General features: G+C 40.8%; 1 pseudogene; it reads right to left on the bottom strand.

Annotated features, from left to right (window-relative positions):
- Window positions 1-3,606: 3,606 nt before the first annotated feature.
- On the bottom strand, window positions 3,607-5,572 carry LOC130136590 (disease resistance protein L6-like; annotated as a pseudogene).
- Window positions 5,573-6,555: the final 983 nt, after the last annotated feature.

The raw sequence follows: 6,555 nt of genomic DNA on the forward strand, positions 1-6,555 counted from the left end.
TTCTTTCAATACAAATAAGAAGCTATTTGCAAAACGGAGAACAGGAACGTGGGAGTAATCATGAAGCGACAAGATTTGGTGTTTCTACTTTCAATAGATAACAAAGCCGTGTGTACTTTGTCTAGCCAATTGTCCCCAACCATATGCAGCAGACCTCCAATTACCAATGGAAACCATAACTGCCCAAAATATGAAAAGAAAAAAAAAACTGGATATCCAATTTTAATTCTGCATGATGAACCAAGAAGAGAAGCATTGTTTGCTTCATTTTCAATCATCAAGAGCTCCTCACAGGTAATAAAGAGACATGGATACTCATTAAAGCGACCATTATCCAGACTTTAGAATATACTTACAGATAAACTCTTCACGAGAAGATGCACCCGATAAGACTCAATCGAGCAGTCCACAAAAGCATAGCAACATAACTAGACTAGGCACTCAAATAGTCAAACAATTGCAAGAAAGCAGACCCTTACGCAACTATTACCATATGAAGCTGGAGCTAGAGCTCGAGCTCATGCTTAACCACGCAAAGATAAAGTACACCATTACATTCAACTAAACACCAACTCCACACCACTCTTACCTGTTCTTCAGCAATTAGCTAGTGATCCAGAGCTTGAGTTCAGGCCCGTGACTCCCGCCACCGATGGAGTTAATGAATGCAGCAAATTCCTCCAGCTGAGCGGCACTGAAGAAGAAAATGTGCACCAGAGTGAAAAGTGGCACTGGAGAAGGACTTGAAGCTCACGGACATGGAACTTGAAGCTCGCGAAGGACTTGAAGCTTTGCGGACGACGGAACCTGGGAAAGAAGAGACGATGGCGACTGATGGCAAACGACGGACTGAAGCTTGCGAGGAGCGAGTAGCGACTGAGGATCGGGTGACAGTGATTTGCTTGAGCAGCGGGAGAGAAGAAGAAGAAAACGTGAAAAAGAACCCTAATCCCATTTCAATCCATTGTTCACGCAAAATAATCGAACTTTCTTTGTCCTTTTCGTTTTACCGACTCTGCCTGCAGAAGGAAACGATAAGGTGAGTTGAGTTGAGGTATTTTAAAAATTTCTCTTAAGAAAGGCCCTTTCGTTATACCTTACCAAAAAAAAAAAAGGCCCTTTCGTTATAGATGGTGAGGGATGTAAGATCCCTCACCTCGCCACCGAAGTGGACACACAGACAGCATATGGAGATTCCCAGTAAATCGGGAATTTTAATAAAGCAGAAATAGAAAGCAAGTAAAGCAGAAGAAACAGCGATGATCTATGAATAGAAAGAAGGCGCACCCTTTCCTCTGTTTCTGTTTCTGATTCTGATTCTGATTCTGTTTCAGAGTCCGTTCTTTCAAATATAGAGTTCATGTCCGGTACCGTAACAATAGAAGAGAGGTGTAACGGAGCATCCCCTGTTTCTGTTTCAGATTTATCGAATCTAAATATAAAGTTCCCCTGCACTGTTATAAAAAGATGACACATCACCCCCTGTTTCTGTATGCATTGTTTCTGTTTCAGAGTCCGCCGTTTCAATTTCAGTTCCATTCAGAATCTTTTTGTAAGACCCCCAAGAGTTGTGAGTTCGACCACAGTCAGGTAACTTCCCACTACGTTTTATGCTTATTGAGCACTTATCTGGTATTTTTGAGCTCGATGGATCAAGAATCCTCTCCACTGATCCGCACCGATTAATTGTCAACTCATGCAAAAACTTTAACTCGTCAATGCCCTCGACAACCTGCAGGTTCCAGCACCGGTTAAGAGTCAACTCCGTCAGGTACTTCAAGTTTGACAAACCGCCTAATCTTTTTAATGAAGTGCACCCTCCAACAGACAATATTAACAATGGCGTAGGAACAAATTGAATATCTTCTACCCCTGGGCACCCCCACAGAACGAGTTTTCGAAGGGTATTTATGGAGCTTGGGAAATGGAAGTCTCCCCTCCAATGATCAATCAACTCGGGAGCTTGTAGCTCATTGCACCCTGGCTCCTTCCGCAGATGAACTGACTCATCCGATGATTTATGGCCTTCCGTGAAAATAATTTCAATTTGCCGTAACACCTTGCTTTTTTCCGATTTTCTCGAACTTGATGCAACGGTTGCAGTCTCCTTTTCCGATGGAGGAAGCCGTATTTGTTTCCCTCGAGTGTCGTAGAGCTCTAGAACCATCAACTCTGATGATGGAAGTTGTTTGAAAGCTGGCACGTCTAGTCCATGTAGAATAAGTTCTTTCAGCTGAGAAAGGGAACCCAACTCCATAGTCGAAACGCAGACATTTGAAAAGCAAAATTGCAGCTTGCTCAGTATGGATAAACTCCCAATCCACTGCAAGTCGCAAGTTTGAATTATGTTTGATTCGGCAACAGATTCAGAGCCATCGGACAGGGCCAGTTCAACTAGATTAGTAAGGTATGAGAGGTTAGGGACAGTCACCAATGAAGTAGATGTCAACTGTAGAGTGGTCAAACTTCTAGGGAGCTCCGGCAGCTCTTGTATCTGATTGCAATTATTCAAATGCAGTGTTTGGAGGCAAAGAAGCTTGCTCATTGTACTGGGCAGTTTTTCAATCGATGTGAATGATGCATTGATAGATGACAGGCTTGATAGTCTATCAATGGAATCTGGTAACCTTGTAATTTCTCGTGCCCCATACATCCAGCTTCATTAACGACGTTAATTTCAAAACCGAGTCGGGGAGTTCCCTCAAGCTATCACAACTCCTAAGAGAGAGGTGTCTTGCAGTTCCCGTAATTCTCCAATTTGTTCAGGCAATTTTTCAATTTCGACACATAACTCAAAACTCAAGTCAGTTAGCTTCGTCAGTTTCCCAATAGAGCGATCAATTTCCTTCAAGGAAAGAAAATTGGAAATCGTCAACTTCTCTAAACTTGAGTTCCGGGGAAAAGTTGGTTTCCCATGTATCAGCGTATTATAACAAAGAGTGAGAACCTTCAATTTCCTTGCCTCCTACAAAAGCCAATGACACCTCAGGATAGACAAGAAATAAATATGGATTTAGGCTACCAATGAGAAAATTAGATCATAAATCCATCAGATTTTTACCTTCAGTGAATGAGAAAATTAGACTAAGGGTGAAACTAGCATACCTTGAATAGGCTCTGGAACACATCTTCCGTGACATCAACCCCAGAAAGATTCAACACAACCACGTTTTCTAGATGCCACGAATTAGTTGCCTCAAGCCGTTGACGATGGGCGGCGCCAGGTCCAGGAGGAATAGAATATTGGTTCTCCAAACTGATCCATTTCAACTTGGAAAGACAGCCCATAAAGTCACCTTGGCAGTTTACCTCACACAACGAAAGAAACCTTATATCCGGGAATCGCTTAATTTGCTTCGAAGTGACAATTATAGGATCTTTCGACGAACCCCTTGGTTTCATACGAAGTGCTTCAACGCTTCCCTTGGTCTGCCAATGACATTAAGGAGCAGAAAGAGGAATTTGTCAATATCCCACTATTTTATTTCGTAGAAGAAAAGAAAAAATGTAGTAGAAGTGTAGCTCCCAATTCAAAAACGCGAAACATCAATTAAGAAGAGGTTATAAGTAAATTTCAATTCAAATTTGGCCATACTTTACCTCTGTTGATTTTAATTTGTGAATGATGTCATCTTTATCCCACAATCGGGTTCCTTCATCTTTGGCAATTTTCCTTCCAAGATCTCTAAACTGATCGTGCATCCAAAGGCTATTATCGTCTAACTCCTTTATCATGCATCTGTTAATAAGGACCTCGATGGCACCCACCGGGTAAAACTTACAATCTTTCCACATGTACATTGGATTAGTCTTATTCTCACCAATGAAAAAGCATGCAATATCGAGGAATATTTGTTTTTCATACCCCTCTAAGGCATCATAGCTAATCCTTAGCTTTGCCAAGACATCCTTATGAGGTGTTTTCTTTAGCTTCTCTAGCCACTCTTTCCATATTTCTTTGTTTTTCTTATAAAAGAGGGATGAACCTGTTGCTTGAAGAGCTAAAGGTAGTCCATTTGTAGTATAGACAATGCCCTCTGAAAGAGTGCAGTAGTCATCTGGAGGAGAGTCCTCGTTGAAGGCATGCCTACTAAAAAGTTTAAGTGCATCTTTGTCGCTTAACCCCATCATTTCATAATCCTTGAATTCATACTTAAATCCCCCGATATTCAGAACACTCTTGTCCCTAGTGGTAACAAGTATTCTAGTACCAGGATAGAAAATTTTCTCTCCAATTAGTTTTTGGATCTGGTAGGCCTCATCAACATCATCCAATACAATTAGCACCTTCTTGTTGCAAATTGTATCTTCAATCCTATTGGTCCCTTGATCAACGTTTGTAATGTAAGTTTCCTTTCCAGTGATATCGAACAATAATTTTTTTTGCAACTTCTCTAAACGATTGGTGTTTGCTGTTTCCCTCACGTCGTCAAGAAAGCTGCAATTTTTCCCAAAGCGAGGACATAGTTGGTTGAAGATAATCTTGGCAAGTGTTGTTTTACCGCTGCCGCCCATCCCGTAGATTCCAATTAGCCGCACACCATCAGAGTCGATGTCTAATAAATTGTTTATGGTTGCTATTCGATCCTCCATTCCAACTAAATCTCTGGTTACACGTCTCTGTCTTGTCTCGAGCCTGGCCATAACCTCTTGAACAACCGCCTGGATAAGTTCTGCATAGCTGCCACAAAGTTGAACATTTTCAATTGAGAAAAGGTGAGAAATTTGCATGTTGACCAATCATCTACTAACCAACCAGGTGGGAACGCGATCAAGTTTAGGATATAGAAGAGAAACGTTTGATCTTTATATCAAGTAGAAGAATCAGAATTTCTGGCAAAAAATAGTTGAAGTATCAAAATATAAACATCTAACAATTTACCGTAATAGAAGATTTACTTAAATATAAAATGGCCCGATTGTACAAAATAATTTTCACAATCATGGTTAGATTGTTACCATGAATATTTCTCCAGCTCCCATCCCTTGTAGCCACAAACTTCTTTGAGAGCTTTCCGCCATCTCTCCATATCCTTGGAGTTGAAATTCGATATGGCTTCTTTGTACAACGAGGTTTTCAACTTCACGTCAGCGGGTTTCACGTCGTAGAAGATGGGTAGTATGACCTGCTCTTTCCTATCTTCTTTATATTTAGAGGCATTCTCCACCATCTCCGCAAGCTCGTTGAGGCACCGCTCACTTGAAGCGTAATTTTTGGAGAAGATGAGTATGTAGAGCTTGGAATTGTCGATCGCTTGTAGAAGGTTGCCACTAATTCTGTCACTTGATCGAAGCCCTTCGTCATAGGTGAAAACACTAATCCCGGCATCTACCAAGGCTTGGTGGAGGCTATCGGTGAATGTACGACAAGTATCAGGCCCTGTAAAACTCAAGAAGACCTGGTACTCACCTCCTGATGTATTGCTAGTGCTCGTTCCCGTCTCTAAGTTCGCCATAGGAGCTCACTTCGCACTTGGCAAGGTCAGCCCTCTCACCTGGTCTCTGAGTTCGCCATATGACATTTCACATATTTGAATCCCATCTCATTTGCCATCCAAAACGCGTATAGGCAACTTCGTAGCAGGTTCAGTTTTTAGTTTATAGTCAATAAAGTTGATGGCTTTAGAAAAGAAAAATAAGGTGGAGGACAATTGTGGAGGTACGCCTTTTTACGCGCTCAATTTCTTTCGAGTTTCTCCTTTGTGCTGTTCACTTTGTGCTTTTGACCTTTTGGATTAAAAATATTTGATTCTCTATATCTATAGTTGGGCATATTTAAAATCCCAATCTAGTATTGTAAAATAACAATTTATTTATATAGAGTAACGAAATATTCCTAAAGAATCGCTTGTCATTCTAACACTTAGGACTCCGGATAATTAGAAAAATCTCGTTCATACTACAAAGATTGGATTTGCTGTATTCTCTACAACAAATGCTCCACCTAAGCATTACCTAAGCATATACGTACTACTACTTACTATGAAATATTTGTTTTGATCTCTTCGCCTTAAAGACTTACCTTTAATTACAAGTAATTTCCCTTAACAACTCAAATATTCTCATAAAACGTGTCATTATATTAAAAAGCAAATGATCATTTATTTCGTACCGACGACAATTAGAATGAGAGTATAGTGTAGTTAGAGTGGTTTGGACGTTAAACCAAATATGTTAGAATATATTTCGAATTTGAGCTCGTTGGATGAAATAGGACCGGATGGAATTATGGACGCTCGACCACTGTTCAAAATTGGTGAGAGGAAATGCAGGGATGGCCTGTCAATGGCCATGATGCCACTCCATCGTGGTGTCGCTCTTAGCACGAAAGGAAGAAAGGGAAACCATGATGGTATTGACCATAAGAGACGGCTTTGCTCAGCTGAAGAAAGGGAAAACGAGATTAATGATGATGGCCATTGCCAATGTGGGCCGAAAGGGAAGAAGACGAAGAAAGTTGCAAGGATGGTGTCTTTCCATGTTGGCCACTCAGTCGTTTCCTTTCTTCTTCTTTATTTGGTTCTGCTGAATTTGCTCTTTAAATACCAGGAGAGC

Source organism: Syzygium oleosum, unplaced genomic scaffold (assembly GCF_021117445.2).
Source record: "Syzygium oleosum isolate NSW1041296 unplaced genomic scaffold, Sole_v2.1 Sole_v2.46, whole genome shotgun sequence".
NCBI classification, from domain to species: Eukaryota; Viridiplantae; Streptophyta; class Magnoliopsida; order Myrtales; family Myrtaceae; genus Syzygium; species Syzygium oleosum.